This window comes from Eubalaena glacialis, chromosome 1 (assembly GCF_028564815.1).
Source record: "Eubalaena glacialis isolate mEubGla1 chromosome 1, mEubGla1.1.hap2.+ XY, whole genome shotgun sequence".
NCBI classification, from domain to species: Eukaryota; Metazoa; Chordata; class Mammalia; order Artiodactyla; family Balaenidae; genus Eubalaena; species Eubalaena glacialis.
In genome coordinates this window covers 56,608,303-56,626,761 of record NC_083716.1, presented here as the reverse complement: position 1 = coordinate 56,626,761, position 18,459 = coordinate 56,608,303, and the positions used below count along the sequence as shown (strand labels likewise).

At 55.6% G+C, this 18,459-nt stretch overlaps 1 protein-coding gene across 2 annotated transcripts in view; it reads left to right on the top strand.

Moving 5' to 3' along the window:
• The window catches only part of ZMIZ1 (zinc finger MIZ-type containing 1), a 232,661-nt gene that overhangs the window by 33,168 nt on the left and 181,034 nt on the right, over positions 1 to 18,459 (top strand). For both annotated transcript variants that reach the window (XM_061180012.1, XM_061180003.1), the window contains exon 2: positions 12,180 to 12,302. The gene's annotated coding sequence lies outside the window, so the exon portion shown is untranslated. The remainder of the gene's footprint in view (positions 1 to 12,179; positions 12,303 to 18,459) is intronic.

Here is an 18,459-nt window from a genome sequence, read left to right as displayed (position 1 = left end):
CCTCCCCGAGAAACTGATTCCCGAAAATTAAGACAAATAACCTCTTAAATCACTGTGTTAACCTCAGGTGTAAAAACCGTTACCGTGCCAGCCGCGGGTCAGAGTGACTCTGCTCCGCCTAAGTGACTCTGTGTGGTATTGAGACGGCGGCAGCAGCAGCAGAAAGGAAAGAACCCTGTGCTCGGTCAGGAGGCCTGGCTCGGCCACTCACTGCTGTGTGACCCCAGGCTGGTGGGCTCACCTCTCTGATCCTCTTGTTTCCTCATCTGTGTCACAGAAACATGTCACCCGCCACCTCTCAGAGGTGACGCTTGTGCTCCTCAGAGGTACACAAAGGAGACCGGCAGAATTCAGCCGCTGCATTCATCACAACTGAGAAAAACCCTCAGCTCCAGGCCTGTCCAGCCCTCTGGCTGTGTGGAGGGCAGCCTCCAAGTGCCGGGCCCCTTGCTGGTCTCTCTTTCCCGCAGAGAGAGCTGGTAGGGCTTGCAGCCTCCAGCAGGCAGGCAGCAAAGTAATGCCGGTGTTTCTTCTCCCTGCATTTGTTTTTATGTTTAACTTCTATTTGTGGTGAGTGAGGCTAATTTCATACTTAAGGTAATCCTATAAAGTTTTTTTTAATAAAGGTATTTTAGCAAAAACTGTGAATCGATTTCAAGAAAAATATGAAGCGAATGGCAGGCTAGATGGCAGGAGGAACTGACAAAAAGCCAGGAAGCTGGTTAGGAAACATGGGGGGCTCTGCAAACTGGGTTGCCCTTTTCTTTCCCATTCACCTCTGTGAACTTTTTATCTCCATTACCTTTGCATCTCCTTGTAAAGGAGTGGATGGCGGGGGCGTGGGGGGGGCAGTACTGGGAGGACATTTTGGTGAATTGTCTTCCGATGGCACGATATTCAGAGATGACCGCTAACTCCATCACGCGGAGGGCTGCAGGTGTCCCTCTCCCGGGGTCCAGGCCTTACCTCCGCCAGGTGTGGCCAACCTCTGGCAGGGTGTAGTAGCCGCTCCCCTAACAGGGATGTCAGATACTGTAGGTTTTGTTTTATGCTCCATCTGGGAGGGACAGGCTGGAGGGCTGTTTAGAAAAGTCATTAGAAGTCACGTTTGAGCTCTGAAGGGGAGTGTGGGGTTTTGTTGGTAAGGCCACCCTGGGTGTAGGAATGAAGCTTGGTGACACACCTGCCTTTCTGTCACTCACGAGCTCCCCCAAGCCTGAGGCTGGATCCTGTCCACAGTGCACCGCCAGCACCAGGCAAGGTGGTCAGCCAGGGATGGGTCCACAAGCTCCTGCTGGAATGAAGCAGGTGCTCCTTGGATGGGCCTTGCCCATTATGCAGGGGCCCTCCCCCAACCAAGTCGCAGGCCCTGGAGAGTCTGCACCCAGCCCTGTGCTCATGAGGCCTATGTACTTCCTATGCCCCCGCCCCGTCATGGCTAGCCTAGAGCTGCACACAGGGTAGGTGCCCAAGAAGGGCTTGACCAGACCCAGAGGTCGATGTGCTGCCACGGTTTCAGATCCCTTGTCCATTGTTCTTGGGGTTCCCACCAGGGCAGGGATACAGGCTTCTGGTTTGGAAATCCTGGCTGCCGTATACACAGACATCATGATCATGCCCTGTCATCATCCTCAGAACCTCACTCTACCATTGCCTTCATATCTGGCCAGTAGATGAGGCAGCCCCATTTACCCCCATTTTACAGGTGAGGAAATTGAGGCCCGGAGTTAGCAAGTGACTTGCTTGAGGTCACACAGCCAATGATGCAGAGACCTAGCCCGAACCCATGACGATTATTTTCTGGCCACTTTGCCTTCCACTCACAAAGATAGTTCAAAGGACTTTATGTATCTTGCTGCTTAAATTTCATCCATTCATTCATTCAGTTGGAATCTTTGTAGCCCAGTGGGTAAGAGCTCTGGAGCCAAATGGCCTGCTTTGCATTTCAAGCACTTCCTGGCCACGTGACCTTCGGTAAGTTCCTCTATCTCTCTGTGCCTCAGTTTCCTCACCTGTAAAGTGGGCGTAAATACCACATGAGACTGTTGTGATGATTAACAGGTTAGCCGTGCCTGGCTCAGGGTGAGGTTCTCGAGGGCCCGCTGGCCGTGCTTACTCCTCTGGGCACTGAGGGATCGTAGAGTCCTCTGGGCTCCACTGCAGGGTAAGGTAAGGGTTGAGGAGGAGTGGAAGGGCCAAGTGGTTTGTCCCAGTGGTAGGCAGAGAGAATCCTGTCCCAGAGCCTTGGCACAAGTTAATGGTCTATGGTTCATCTGCCGACCAGCCGGCTCCTCACCTTCTGTCTGTCTGCCTGCCTGTCTGTCTCTCCTCTCGGCATCTGTCTATGCAGTGCAGTCCCTCCCCGACATACAGCCCCCAAGGATCCGCTTGCAGGCCTGCGAGTGGGGGTGACACCCCAGCCCACCTGGAGACCCATTTATTCTGCCGCTGGGGCATGGAGCCCGGTTTTAATCATCCTCTCTCCACCACGAGATGCAGATGGTTGTATTATTAATAGTCATAATTAATCAGCATCCACAGAGGATCTTTTCCCTGGGCATCAGATCCTCAGGACGAGCAGCCCCAGGAGGTCCCGCTCCACTCCTCACTTTACAGAAGGGGTCGCGTAAGGCCAGGAGGAGGGAGGTAACTCATCGGAAGTACAGCTGGGAGTGGCCCCTGGGCTCAGAGCGCGGGTCTGGTGACAGCGCCCCAGTGTTCCTGCCCAGAAGTGGACTTTCCAGCACCCCCAGCCTCAGCCCCAGTGCTCCTAGGTCCTAGGGCGCTGGCCCCTGGGAGAAGCCTTCAGCACTGGGGGTGGGAGGGCAGCACTCAGCCTGGCAGCTGAACTCAGGGGTCTTGGGCCAGGAGCAGAGGAAGAAAGGTAGAATGGGAGGAAAGGCCAGGGGGAAGCAGGGCCTAGTAGGCTAGCAGGAGAGGGGCCTGACTGGGGGCTGAGTGTGGGGAAGTGGCACTGGGTGGAGGGGTGCCAAATACCAGGTACCTCTCCACCACTCACCCCAACGGCGGGCCTGGGCCTGATGCCAGCTGCTTCTCCATTCTAAGCACCGCGTCTTAAGGACAGTGATTTAACGCTTGCGGCAGGCCGCTTCCTGATTTATGGGCCTGCTCCGGACAGGCCTAACTCCATGAGTGCAGCGGCAGCGAGGGGCTCCTGCACGGTTCTGCAGATGGCCACCTGCCCACCTGCTCCCCGTGCCCACTCTCCTGGGCCCCACGGCCGCCGGGGCCCTGCGCATGCGTGTGCGTCAGAGCTGTCCACGTCCCTGCTCAGCGTGCAGGTGGCCGCAGTGCCCCAAGTGCAGGTGTGTGCTGTTCTGGGTGTGAGCGTGTGAGCGCTCATCTGAGCACGTGTGCCTGGGTGTCTGCAGACACTAGTAAGGGAAGCGCGCGTGCCCGCGTGTGACTGTGTTGGGGTGTGATGAGGTACGTGCCTGTGGGCTTGCGGCCACCACCTCACTCTGTTTTCCTCGAATGGATGCCATCCACCCTCACACACCTACACATGGTGACCTGTGTGGCTGGCTGAGACATCCCAGCCTGATCATTAGACTCATCAGTAAGACTCTGCCATGGTAAACGAGTCCAGAGTGCCTCCGCCCAGGAGTCCTGCAGGGAAGTGGGAGGTAGGCTCGTCCTCAGGGCAACTCCAGTCCACTCCCCATCCCCACAGTGGGAGGCTGGGAGAGAGGGACACAGCCCCTGGCCCCAGGCCCCCATGCCGTGGTCCTGTGTCACCTCTCCCTACCATGCTCACAAACCTGCACTTACTCTGTGCCAGGCCTCGGGGACAAACCCGTGTCATGGGAGAAGCCCAGTCGGGAGTCAGGCAGATCAGGGCACAAACCCAGGCTCTGTCCCCAGCATGTGGGACACGCTCCCTCTGCTTCTCTCATCCTCAGAGTTTTCCCATCTGCAAAATGGTTTTAACAAGAGCCACCTCCTGGGGTTGTTGTGAGGATTAAAGGGGTATAAAAGCTGCTAGATAAGTCAAGGCTCTGCCCCATCAAGCCTCAGTTTCCCCATCTGTAAAATGGTCGTAATGACCCTCACTGGCCATCTCATGGGGCTGTTTTTAGGATCAGATGAGAAAAGGGCTTTGTGAAGAGGGTGGGGTGGCGACCACAGGGCGTCTTCCAGTGCAAGTGTCTTGCACTTGACTGAGTATAAGACAAGGGGCTCTGGGCACATGGGAGGTAGGTGCCAAGCGGGGGAAGGGTTCCGGGTCAGATGCTCCATCTGAATCCCCAGCTGCCACATTCCAGCTTTGGGACTTGGGCACATTACCTCATCTTCATCTGCATCTCTGGGAACCGTGGATTCCTCCTCTTTCAAGTGGGTGTATTAATAGTAGGTACCTCGTGGTGGGATGGAAGGACTTGTGAGAAATGTGTGTTGAGCTTAGCACAGAGTTTGACACAAAGCAAATGCTCGAGTCAGTGATATTTGTTCTTATTTTTGCCAGCCTTATTGCCACACAGGTGGACGTTAAGTTCAGAAACACAGGTGAATGATGTATTGACATCATATTATAATAGGATCTATGTTTCCAGACTTTGTGTTCATTAGTCCCCACCCAAGAAGAGTTCAGGCCCCTCTTCAGGGCAGCTTGGAGGGACTGTGGTGAAATTGCAGCCCAGCTTGCAGGATGGTGCCCTGGGGATGGAGGTGGCCAGTGCTAACCTCCGCTGGCTCCTGGGACTCAGGGTGCTGGGTCCCCCAGAGCCACCTGGATCCCCAGTGGGAGTCCAGCGGGCACCTCTAGCCCCGCCTGAACTGCTGGCCTGAGGCCCAGAGCGGGACTTGATGTCGCACCTGAGCCAGGAGAAGACTGCAGACCCTGCCGACACCCAGGTGCTTTCCCTTGCTGGCTGCAGACTGAGCCCATGGGCAACCCCATCACGTGTGGGCTCCCTGATCTGTGCCCTGCCTCATACCAGCTGACGGGGTCCAGGAGAGGGGCAAAGTCCACATCCCGTTGAAGGAATGAGGCCCTGCACCCAGGCCAGGGCTGGCAGACACAGCCAGAGCTACAGGGGCTCAGAGATGGCAGGCCAAGGTGGGCCCAGATAGGCAGGGCAGAGAGGAGGAAGGCCAGGCTGGAGCCAGACCTTGAAGGACAAGGGGACTTAGCTTGCTGAAGGGACAGCATTCCAGAAGGACAGAAGTGTGTGGCAAAGGTTTGGAGTCGTTCCTAGGGAAAGGCATGCCCTCTCCCATAAGACATCTGGGCTGCTCTGGTCCAGATGGCCTCGGCTCTCAGTGACCAGTGGCCATCGGGTGAAGCAGATGGCCAGCGGGGGGCGGGGCCACCCTCAGGCCTGAGCCAAGGGAGGCCAAGTGGCCCACATAGGCCAGAGCCCGAGACCTTGGCACCGGCCACTCAGAGCTCTCGACTCGAGAGTTAATGATTCATTTGTGGCCAATTTCTGCTGGCTTTCGCCTGGAAATTCCCAAGCCTGCCCCTTCCCTCGGCTCCCGGGAGCTCCAAGAGTACAGTCTCATTTACACTTGGCCGAGAACATCTCACCCACTATCCAGGGAATGGCTTTTACAATTACAGCAGTAGTGATGCAGGTTAGCCCTTAGGAGGAATTGATTCTGGCCTGCACGCGGGGGGCCGGGGTGGTTGTTTGTAGTAAAGTTAGAGACCCCTCTCTGACCCCATGGGCAAGTGCTGATGGAAGGAACACTGTGTTCATGGTATCCCCCATTTAAGTTCAGAGCAGATGCAAACAGAATCCAGTCTGGTGTGATGTGGAAAGTATTGCAGCAGTTACAAAGGGGGAAATAGAGCTTGACCCAGGGCAGGACTTGGCTGTATGAGAGAAAGCAATAATAAATGCAAAGACCAAACCAGGCAAAAAATAGAGCAGCCTGATCCTCCAGGTTGAAAAGTCCCAGGCTTGCGGAGGGGGCTTCCTTTATGTCTTTTCAACTTTGCAAATTTAATTTCTTCTGATTTTTTCTTGACGGTCCCAGGCGTTGGTGGTAAACAACCGCTCTCCCCAGAATGTTTCCCTGTGACAGCAGCTTTCTCTGGAGAGGGTGCTATCAACACTTGGCAGGGCCTCCTCCCGGCTCCCAGCTCAGGCTCCTGAACAGCGAGAGCTCCTAAAAGGCGTTCAAGAATGTGATGCTCTCCTGGGGTGCTGGGGGCGCAGGGCCGGGGCGAGCGTGGGCCTGGCCTCTTTGTTCCCTGCGGCGGCCCAGCAGCCGGCCTGGCCCCAGAACCTCAAATGGCCCCTGATTGTGGATGGTCCCCAGGCGGAGAGGTGGGGGAGTATCGGGTGTCCTCTGGCTCCCACAGCCCTGGTGCCCTGGTCCTTGGCACGGCTCAGCGACAGGAGGGAGCCCGTCTTCCGAGGACAGCTCTGCCAGGCCTGTCTGTGGCCAGGAGACCAGCGGTGTCCCGGCCCTGCAGCCTCCATGGTCTGCGTCACGCGCTGGCTTAGGTGTCCTGAGTCAGAGCCAGGAAATGGATCTGCCGTGCGGGGGTGGAAGTGCCGCTGCCCCGGGCAGCTGGGGTGAACCCTAACCTCCTGCCCATCCACGCTGGGGGGGGGGGGCCTGGCCTCGTGCATCCCTCCCCTGGCCTGGCCTGGTTTTGACCAGTACCTGGAGGAGAGGCTGAGGTGACAGCCTGCTCTCTGCTCCACAAACTGTGCCCAAGCCCCTAACCCCACCTGGCCAGTAACTGCAGGGCTGTTGACAGGACGGAGCGCTCAGATCAGGTGCAGAGAGGCTGCTGGGCCTCTCCCGGGGCCGTACCGCTTTCCTGGAATGCCCTTCCCGGCTTGTGCTCTGGCCAAGAATTTACCCAAGAATGACTTCTTTGGCAAAGCCTTCCCCGGCAGCCCCCCTCCAGCTGAAGCTGCCCCTTTCCTCTGAGCCACCTTCTGTGGACCTCCATCGCGGATCCTAGCACAATGTGGTGTAATCACGTTTTCCAAAAGGGCTGCCTCGCACATTTGCCTGCGTGTGTGCTTTGAGGCGTATTTATCTGTGCGCCTTGCATGCCTGGTACACATTAGACGCTCAATAAAAGCAGGCTGGATTCAATGAAGGGGACTCCTGAAGGTGGTGTTGGAGTGTCCCTTTGTTAATAATGTGGTGAAGATGGGGGCCTGGGGTCAGCAGAGAGGCTGACCCTCCCCCCCCCACCAGACCCCCTTCGCGGCCTCTGCCCGGGTAATTGCTGGGGGCTGCAGTGGGCCCCTCCCCGATTCCACACAGCCAGTGCCTTCCTTGCCAGCAGGAGTCGGCTCCCTGGGCTGCCCGTGTGATCACTCTCCAGAAAACACCCCAGTGGAAACTGCATGAATGATTGATAAGAGCTGAGAGCTGTTTAATTTTTCCCCCTGTTTAATGGCTATCAATAATTTAATACGCTCTCTGTATGTTTTTAAGAAATAGCACCCATTTCGCCGTCTCCTGTTTAGCGGGCTAAATGATTTAAGTGTTGGAAATATGCTCTGAGGATGGAGGTTGAGAGTCAGAGGAATCTGGAGGCCGGGGGTGGGGGGAGGTGGGTTCAGAGCCAGCCAGCAGCATCTTGGCCTGGGGTGTGTGTGTGTGTGTGTGTGTGTGTGTGTGTGTGTGTGTGTGTGTGTGTGTGTAGGTGGGAGGGAGGGAGAGGGTACAAGCCAGCGCCATTCTGCTAAGAGCAAGATAATTGCTTTTCCGGGTCTCACTGAGCAGCCCCTGAACAGCTGTCAACTCACCCCCTCCCCAATGCTGAGCTTTTCTAGAGACTCCGGGGGGCCCAGGGAGGGTAGGAGGGAGCGGCTGCCGGTACCACCATGGGCTGAGAACCGCCCTCCCCCTGACATCTTTGCCCCCTCCTAAAGCTGTTAAATCATTTTTATTTTAATGATGCAGTTAGTCTCCTGTCAGCCTTATCTTCCAGATAGGATAGGGGTAGTGTGGTGTGGGGGGCTCAGAATCACTAATCTCAGGGCCCAAAGGGACCTGGAAGGTCATCTGCCAGTGCTCCCCCAAACTTTCCAGAGGCACAGGATCACCTGGGAGGACTTGTTAAAAATTTAAATTTCTGGGCTGCATTCCAGACCCACAGACTTCCATTCTCCGGGGGTGGGGAGGCCTGGGAAGCCTTGGGTTTAACAAGCAGCCCAGGTGATTCTTATCATCAGAGGAGTTTGGGAAATAGAGAATTCAGCTCCAGTTCTGATGCTTCCTGCACCCACAGCAGCACAGGGCCGCTGCCTCTGCTTGCACGCCTCTGCGGACGGGACCCTCACCGTCCTGTGAGACAGCACACCCACCTGTGGAAGGTGCGCCCCAGTCCAGAGCTCCTTCTGTCGTTAGGCTGGGCCCACGCAGCTGCCCTCATGTGCTCCTCATGTGGAGTTAACCTCTGCTGTAGGACAGACTGCCTGGGACCTGGTGTCTTGCCCTCTCCCATCCTGGCCACCCTCTGGCTTCTCTGTGCCTCTTTCTTGGGCAAGAAGCTTCCTTTCTCAGCAAAGGAATCTGGGTAGCAGAGGAAGCGTAGGGGTGGGGATGCACTCTCCCCTCCAGGCCTGAGTGCCCCCTTCCCAGGGGTAGGCGGGTGACATGGTGCTGTGGCCTGCCCTTGGTGGCCTGCAGTGGCCACATCAGCCTGCTTGTGGCAGGCACCATCGCTGACACAGTGGAGATTCTGAGGGGGGGCAGAAAGATTCCCGGGCCTCAGAACCACCGTGGCCTTTCAGGGGCCAGTCCTCCCATCCGAGAGAAAATGTGACTCATCAGAGATTGTTGACTAAGCCAGATCTCTGGGATGAGAGTGGAGGAGATGAGGCCAGAGGGGGCTCCCCCAGGGCCAGGGCCACACATCCATTGAGGACAGAGCTGAAATTGCAAAGGTGGGGCAGGGGCCCCAGACAGGGGCATTCAGGACTGAGGCCCTGGCGCTCACCTGAGTCACGGTCACTGAGGGCAGGGGGTGGGGCAGGGGAGAGCGTCTACCTTCTTGCTTGGCCCTGATGGAGACAACTCTGTTCATGGAAGGACTTTAGCAGAGCTGATGCCCTGGCCGTCTGACATTACAATTCTTCCTTTGCTTTGGCAGTTTGCATTGTTTCAGCAGAGATACAGTGCTGACTGCCAGGCGGGCTTGCTACTTCATTTCACTAGATAATTAAGAGGGAAGGAGTGGTACCCTTTCATAGGTGTCACCATCTGCTACAAAATGGGGGGCCCCTTAAGCCCTGTGCCTCTTTGTAGACCCTCTTTGTACCCCCAAATTCAGCCCTGCCCTCGGTCTACATGGGAGAAGCCGGGGTCCCAGGAGGTGCTGTCATATGACCTGTCTTGTGATCACCAGTTCCCTTTGTGCCCCTTCACCCCCGCAAAGCCTGCAGTGATCATCACAGCACCACTGTGGAGGTCTCAACCCTAGGGGAATAGGAAGAGGGGTGCCACCGAACCCCGACAGGGCCCCTACTTGGAGAGTTCCAAGAGGTGGGGAGACTGAAGGGAAAGACTTAACCCCATGCTCAGGAAGACCCAGGTCCAGAGAGAGAGCTGTGTGAATATAGACACCTGGGCAAGGCCAGGGGCAGTCAGGGAAGGCTTCCATGAGGAGGTGCTGTCTGCCCTCAGGCTTGAAGCAGGGGAGGAAGGGGGTGGGGCATCCCCGGTGCAGAGGTGTAAGGTGGCACTGTGAATTGCAGAGGAGAGTGAGGTGAGACCAGCAGGGCAGGGCGGGGCTGGATATTGGCTGCCTGGGCGGAGAGCCACGGAAGGTTTATTTGTTTTTAGCTTCTGTCGAAGTATTACATCCATGCAGAAAAAGTGTGCATATCCTAAGCGCAGCTTGACAAATTCTCGCAAAATGAATACACTCATGTAACCATCATAGAGATCAAGAAACAGAACATTCCAGATCCCCTAGAACCACCCGCATACCCCCTTCCGATCACTGCTCCCCCTCAAGGATAATGAGAGCATTATCCTTACATTATCAACAGCACACTATCAGTTATCTACTGCTGCCCCCAAAACCGCCCCCAAAACTACCCCGAAACTTAGTGACTTAAAATAAACAACCACCATTTATTATGTCTCATAATTCTGTGGTTTGCCTGGGCAGTCCCTTTGCCAGTTTCCCTTGGGCTCATGTGACTCCAGTCACCTGAAGGGCTGGCTGGACCAGATGGTCAAAGATGGCCTCAGTCACATCTGGCAGATGGTGCTGACTATTGGCTGGGCAGCCTCAGTTCTCCTCCATCCTCCAGTAAGGTAGACCAGCTTCCTTCCATGGCTAGGCTGCGTTCCAAAAGGTCCAAGGCCAGAAACAGCAGGATCTCTTGAGTCCTAGTCTCTGAAAGTCACAAAATACCACTTTCACCAAGTCCTATTGGTCAAAACAAGTCTCAAGGCCAGCCCGGATTCAGAGGCGGAGAACAGACTCCACCTCTAGATAGGAGGAGCTGCAAAGAATCTGTGGCCATATTTGTTTTAGTCTGCCACAGCATAGAGTAGCTTTGCCTGTTCTTGACCTTTATATAATTGGACCCCTTAAGTATGTTCTCCATTGTCTCTGGCTTTTTTGATCAACATTATGTTCGTAAGATTTATGTGTATTGTTGGATAGAGTTGCAGATTATTTGTTCTCATTGCTGTGTGGTATTCCATTGTATGCATACACCGATTTGTCCGTACTACAGTTGATGGCCATTTGGGAAGTTTTCATTTTGGGGCTGTTATGAGTAGCACTGCTGTGAACATTCTTGTATGCATCTTTGGGTGACCACATGCACACATTTCTGTGGAGGTGGACATGCTGGGCTGCTGATAGACCACAGGGTAGGGGATACTTCCAAACTGTTCTCCAAGGTGGTGACCAGTGCATGCCCTACCAGCAGTGTTTGGGAGGCCCAAAAGAGCTTTGTGGAGGAGAGTGAGGTGGTTTTAGAAAGACCCCCCCCCCCAGCTGAAGATGGGCTGGAGGGGTGTCTCTGACCCTAGGGCTCCCTGTAATGTACCCTTCTGCCTGCCCCTAGCCTCAGGCCTCCAGGCTGGGGAAGAAGGGCCATCAGACCAGATGGCTCTTTTCTGAGTGTGATCTCTACTACTGCACTTTTTCCCATCCCAGGGTCCTCCTGCTGCCCTCTCTCCTTTACCCAGAAGCGTCCTTCCACAGCTAGCCCAATCCCCCAACAGCCAGGGAAGCTGGGTGCCTGCATGCGCTGACACACGAGGACATAGGAGCTGGGAGGGACTCCCATGGCAGCCTCCATCCATGATAGCTCTGGGCAGTGGGCAAGACCAGGAGACTTGGATTCTACTTCTGGCCTTGCCTCTCTCTTGCCATGGGACCATGGGAGGAACCCTTCCCCTATCAGGGCCTCAGTTTCCTCATGAGGCAGAGAAGGGAGTCAACCTCACCAAGTCTCTTTCCTCTCAACAACCTGAACCCTGGATTCTAGAATCTAACAGGGAAAAGGGCATGAGGAGGCCTGTGGAGAGCTTCACAGGCTTCTGGATTTCAAGGCACATGTCAGTTGGCCCACTCTGTTCAGCTTCTTCACTGAATATCTTCACTGCCCCACTCATTCATCCATCCATCCATCCATCCGTCTCTGTGGCCTTGTGAGCCTCAGAGGATAGAGATAAACTAAGACCTCATTCCTGATGTCCAGGAGCTCTGCTCGGGGGAGGAGCCTGGCCTATAGAAAGCTGGGGGAGACACGGTCAGCTAGACCCAAAGCCGCTGGGGGATGAACAAAGAAAGGAGCGACAGGTCAGAGAGGGCTCCATGGAGGCATCTGAGCAGAGTGGGGCTTTGAAAGACAGAGAAGTGGGGAAAAGGGCTCCAGACAGAGCACCCAGCTTGTCTGAAGGGTGGGGGTGCTAGGGGGGCTGGGCTGACTGCAGCACAGTGGTGGGTGTGCCAGCAAGGCTGCTGCTGTGGTACGTGGTGCAGAGGAGCTGACCTTGGTGCTGGGGCCGGTTCTGGGCCTCTGACCTTTACTGGGGGTTGGGGACAACATCCAGTTTCTAGGGTCATTCCACTTCTGTGGGCCAGCTCGGCTCTCCAGGAGATGGCCAGAGGGGCCTGGGCAGGCGGGACCTAGAGCTGGGTGAAGGGGGTCGGGGCCACCCCCAGGCTCAGGCTTGGAGCTCACCACGCCCTCTCCTCTCTCCCGCAGGACCTGCAACAGCTCTGCTCGGCCAAGTCAGACTGCTGGGGCGGCCGCCTCCTTCCACTGTGACCTCCTTTCCTGACGCCCTTAGCAGCCTCCAGTCCCGGTGGTCGGCAGAGGCCTTGGCAGGTGAGCAGGACGAGCTGGGCCCTGGCACTGGGTGTCTGCTGGTGTGGCGCCCAGCCCAAGCAGCTGCTGCCGTTTCAGGGCCCGGGGAGCCCAGAGCTGGCCTGTCATCACTGAGGAATTAGGGGAAGGGGCTTATTTCTCAATTTTCACTTCTCCTTGGCCTCCTCCTCCCAGAGGGAGCCAGAGAGCGGAGGGGTGTGCCCTGGCCTGCCACTCGGATATTTGGTTTTCTTCTCTTGCCAACTCCTGGTGTAGCATTGGCTAGCCCTGCCCCTTCATGGCTGAGAGCCTCAGTTCTCTCATCTGATGCATGAAAATAATAATATCCTCTAACATTCTGAGCACTTAACTGTATGCCAGGCACTGTGCTAAGTACTGTGTAGTTGTTAACTCTTTTCATCTTCACCACAATCCTGTGAGGTAGGTGCTGTTATCTTCCCCATTGTGAGGCTTGTGGTCTGAAAGCAACTTGCCCAAGGTCACACTCCTGGCTGAGCCCCCATGGGGTTCAGTTCCAGATCTCTGTGGCTCCAGTGTGCCAGCTCCTGACCCCTGTTCCATTCTGCCCCTGACCTTGCCCCCCATCTGCTGGCCTCTTCTTGTGGGTGGGCATCAAGGCGATCGTGGATGTCCTCAGAAGTGTTAAGTCCTGTCCCAACTCAAGGCAAAGGGAGGGGGGCTTTTACAAGGTGACAGTTGCTGCTGGTTGCCTGGGGTCATGATTCATTTGTGGATATGATGTGCCATGAACCAGACCTGACCCCTCTTCCCCAAGGTGGCACACAGGGCCCTTCTGGAAGAGGGGTATGTTGGTTGGATATGGCTCTCTCTCCCTCTGCCTCCCAAGTTCAGTTTCCCAAGCTTGTATTAAGCACTTACTGTATGCCAGGCCTGACAGTAGGCCCTGTGGTGCCGGGGAGGAGGCCTTGTGCCATTATGTACTCTGGTGGAGAAACAGGGAGATCACAGCAGATGTGGAAAGCCCAAGACAGGGGAAAATAGATGGGGTTCATAGGTTAGAGAGGGGCATTCTGGGGAGGTGACCCAAAAGTGAATTACATCATGGGGAGAAGGCTGGGTGGAGAGCCTGGCAGGATAGGGGATGAGGTTGGCAGGGGAATGGAAAGATTGTAAAAGGCCACAAATGCCAGGCTGGGGAATTAGATCCCAAGGGCAGTGGCGAGCCATGGAAGGTTCTAAGTCAGATAGTGGCCTATTGAAGGCGGTTGCATTGGAGAGGCCTTTGGAAAGGCCTCTCATAAGAGACTGAGGCAGGGAAGTTGGCAGGATTTGCACTTGGCTGGGGGGGGGGGGGGGGACATGAGGTTAGGAAAGCTGCCGTGATGTGGGATGGGGATTAATGTTGGAGTTCTGTGTGAGTGTGGGGAGTCTGGAATCCAGGAAGGCTTCTTGGAGGAGGTGGACCAGGTTGTGGTCCGGAATGTCTCTGAGAGGGCCGAGATTTTCCTGAGGAAGAAGATGATTTATAGTTACACATGAGCTTGAGGTTTTCATCTGGAAGTATAGATACACATACAAGTCCCAGAGGATTCTCCCAGCCCATATTCATATCTGTGTCCATGAACACATGTGCACATGCATGCTCTACACAGACACACATGTGCTTGTAAACCTGTTCCTGCATGCTAAGGGGCTACAGATGTGCATGCACATATGGCCGTGATTGCTTGTGTGTGCACAGATACATGCAGAGATGTGCAGAGACATGCTCCCTCACATCCATATACACGCAGACATTACTTGTGCGTGCTACAGACATACATGTGCACGCACAGGCTTGCTGCACACACACGCTCACAGATGCACGTTCACAAACTTCTGTGTTGACACTTCACACAGATACACAGGCAGAAGTTCTCACAACACATGGCGTCTCCACATTCACCCGGGGATGCACTCACATGCACACACAGGGAAGGATGTGTTCCAAGGAGAAGGGGCTGTTCAGGGGTCATTGGCTTCTCACCTTGCAGCTCCTGGGGTCACTGGGCAGCTTTGGGTCAAGGCTGAGCCATGACCTCTGCATGTATGTTGGGAGGGAGACTGTCAGGGTTCGAGGGCCAGTCATGTGACCATGGCCACGCTCTTGCCCTCTCTGGGCCTCAGCTTCCACAACTGGAAACAGAAACAGTCACCATCTGGCCCCAGCATCCTGGACAAGGTGGTCATAAGGATTAAAGACACCGATTCACAGTGCTGAGAAAAATTCCCCGCACAATGTAGGGCTTAACAAATAGGAACTATTATTCTCATGAGAAGAAAGTAGGTTGTGGGTTAGGTAGGGGCGCTTGGGCATTGCCATGGGATGTCCGTGGGGCCTTATTCTTGCTCCTTATCTCCTGCAGACTCCATCCTGGCTCCCTGGGGCCTGGGCACCCTTTGAGTCCTGGGCATGACAAGCTGGTAGGGTCTGTGTCATCCTGCCCCCAGCTGCACTTCCTCTGTTGGGTCCTGGGAAGTCGGGGTCTTGTGTCGTCCACTTTGTTACACCAACCGTACAAGAGTCCCTGCCGGGGAACTGGTATGTTACATACATGAGCTTACGAGCCCTGAGAGGGAGCCCTCACTGAACAATTTCTAGACGAGGGAACTGAGGCCCATCGAGGGTAGGTGAGGTTCTCAAGGACACCTGCCCAGAAGTGGTGAAGCTGGGCTCCATACCAGACTATCAGATGCCAGAGTTTGTGCTCTTTTCTCTAGTAAGCTCCCTTCAGGGATAGGTCATTTAATGCCTACTTTACAGATGAGGAAACTGAGGCTCAGAGTGGGTGGGCCACACAGCCAGGAAGTGGTACCTGCACCCCAGATTCAAGACTTCCTCTTCCCTCCCCTCCCTCTTCCTGGCAGGGCCCCTCCAAGTTGGAGGAGTTTCCCAAGGGGGATCCTGGCTCCTGGCTTTAGCCTGGCCCAGTCTTCCCAGGCCAAAGAGTGTCCATTTTCTTGCAAGTAAAAAGGTGGGTTGTTCTCTGGGGTCCACTGTCTGAGCATCATCTAATAACTTCCTCTCTGAGCCCTTTGTAAAATGTCCTTAGCATGGTCCTTTGGAAACCTGGTCAGCAGGAAGTTCTGGGGTGCCTCAGCCCTGGGGGAGGCAGGTGCTGCTTGCACACCCATCTGCAGGCTTGTTGCGTGGGACCAAGGCAGGAAGTGTGGGTTCTGCGTGGTATGGGGAGTCAGGTCTGTGTATGGGGAAGAGATCTGGGAAGGATCCCCAGGAGGTGACAGGTGGGCTGGGCATTGGAAGGTAAGGAGAAATTTGCTAGGTTGATGTCAAGGGAAAAAGGGAAGACCAAGCAGAGGGCCCGGCTCTTGCAAAGTCCCAGAGAAGTGACAGTTCATTCACTGGCCCTCTGCCTCCTCTCCCAAAAGTGTCTATCAGAATCTCCTAGAATCAGGACCGGCTACATAATTTGCGGGGCCAAGTGCAATACTGTGGGGCCTGTCGTCCACGAATTATTAAGGATTTCACAAGGGTGGCCACAGAGCAGTAAACCAAAGTGGGTCCCTCTGAGCTTGGGGCCCCATGCAGCTGCCCGTGAAGCCAGCCCTGCCTGGATTAAGTGAAGAACTGAGTTCACGTGCAGGCTCCACCAGCCACTGACTGGCCCAGTGACCTTGGGCAAGTCCCCCATCACCCTGTGAGTCTCATCTGCCCAAGGGAGAGATGTTGCCCTCCCCCCAGCAGTAGAAGCCTCAGCGGTGCCAGCATCCAGCTTGTCTCAAGCATCCAGGTTCAGTGGCTTCAGTGAGGGTGGGATTACAGCTTCTCCTGTCAGGCAGTGGTGTTTGAGGTTTCTCTGATGTGCCCCGTCTACCTTTTCAGCCCTGTCCCTGCATACTTTGGAAACCTGGTTTTTTTGTGCTTTTCCAAATCCACAGGGGCAGAGGGAGTTGGGGGCTGCTCTGTGTTTTATTTGCAGAGTCTTCTGCCTCATTGCCCCTTGGCTGCCCTTCTCTGCTTGGCAGACTCACTCCTATGGGTCAGATGCCATGGAGCCTTCTCTGACCCCAGCCCCTCCCTCCCGACCTTTGCCCTGTGACCCCTCCAGTAGCTACAATGACCTCTTGTACTGTAGAGTTCTCTACAGTGTGTAAGCTCTTTCACACCCCATCAGACCAATGAGAAAGCCCTTGAAAAGTCCTATTCCCTTTACCGGACTGGAAAACAGAGACTCAGAAGTTCAACCCCCAGCCTAGCTCCTGGGCTGAGGTCAGGCCCACATCAGGAAGGGGTACAGGCAGTGGCAACAGAGGGTGGCATCTGGGCTCCGCTCTGGGGCAGCTTCACATTTCAGCATTTTGGAAGACTGGCTTCCCCTCTGGGAAGGAGCCCCAGCCCCTGGCGCAGGAGAGGCCCCACAGGTGTCTGGGTTGGTGAAGAGGAGCCAGTGAGCCAGAGGTCTGGCCAGCTGGAGTACACAAGCCCCAGCCCTGCCCCTACCTGTGGGTGACTTGGCCCGCTTCCCTCCGCCTGGTGGACTGGAGCCAGGCCTGTGTGGTGCTGAGGCTCAGGCGAGGCCCAGAGCAAACAGAGGTGAGAAGGCCCCAACTGGTCTGGGACGTGACAACCAGCAAGGTTGGACACAGAGGATGACCCGTCAGGGGCATGACAGCCGCCCCCTCTGGCTGGCACTCCATAAAAGGTACTCAGAACAGCTTTGGTGGATGACTGCACAGGGCACTGACGTGGTGAAGGGTATGGACTCTGGGCCTCGGCTTTGGGGTTTTCCAACACTGCCACACTACTGTCTTTGTGACTTCAGATGAGTGGCTTAACCTCTCTGTGCCTCATTTCTTCATCTGTAAAATAGGGATAATAATAGAACCGACCCCACTGAGTTGGGAGGAGTTCAATGAAGTCAGCCATGTAAACCCTTGCAGCAGTGCCTGGGACCAGGCTAGCGCTCCACAGCGTATGCACTGATGGTGGGTGAGCAGGCAGGGGTGAGTGTTGGAGCTGATCCCCAGGGGTGTGGGCACACAGGGAGGGACTTGGCTGGATTGTCATTTCAGAGAGGCTGTAGGGGGACAGCGAGGATTGGGGTTGGCCTGGATTTGGGTTTCATATGCCATGATCCCAGACAGTTGTTGATGAGAGCTCTGTGGGCAGGGACCTGGGGTGACAGCCACACTCCCTGGCCAGCCCCTCCAGCCCCGGGTTTGTGGCTTCGTGCTGACAGCATGAACACCATCAGCTGTCAGTCAACAGGTTTCCAGGGCTACATGTCGCAAGGCGGGTTTGGGGCTGGCTTTGAAGACCTTGAATGCCAAGCCCACCTCACAGGGGGCCTGGCCGTGGCCACACAGAGCTGGGATCCCAGGGCCCCCATGTGGCATACCTGTCAGTATCCAGCGCCAGCTGAGAATGCACACCCTCTTCTCCCTCCCCGGAATTTGTTGCCTGCAGCCCAGGAGGCCTCTCCAGCCCCTGCCTCTGCAGCCAGCCCTGACCCTGCAGCCCCTACCCCAACCTGGAGCTGGAAATAGCCCATTGGTCACTCCTGCCCGATGTGGGATGCCCTCTGGGTCAGCAGGGTGGGCCACTGTGCTCACGGGCTCTCTGAGCAGGACTTTCGTTCAAGCCTCAGTCCTGCTGCAGGCCTGCTGTGTGACTTCGGACAAGTCGCTGTCCCTCTCTGAACAATTGTTCATTGGTCTATAAAGCCAGAGGCTCTGCTGGGACAGGTCAGGATTCACAACCTGCAATGTTCTCAAGGGTCTCAACAACCCAGGGAAGCTGGGATTATCCCACTGTGTGGAAGAGGAAACTCATAAAGCATAGAGAGGTTAAGAAATGTATCCAGGGTCACAGAGCTTCTGGTGGAGCTGAGATTCAGCTCAGTTTTACCTGACACAATAATATGTGTTTTCCCCACTACATCAAACTGTCTCTGGTAGGTACATGTGTGTTTGCTGGGTGAACTATTCACTCCATCAGCCACAGTGGGTCGAACACTTACTGGGCTCCAGCACTGTGCTAGGCACTGGCATTCAAAAGTGAATCTTTGAGCATTGGCTGAGCACAGCCCTGGGCTTGAGTGGAGGTCACACAGTCTACAGTGCAGCGTGTGCTAGGTGGGTGCTCTCAGCGGGTGAAGGCAGTAGGAGTTGGGATGGGCAGCTCTTCCCCCATGCT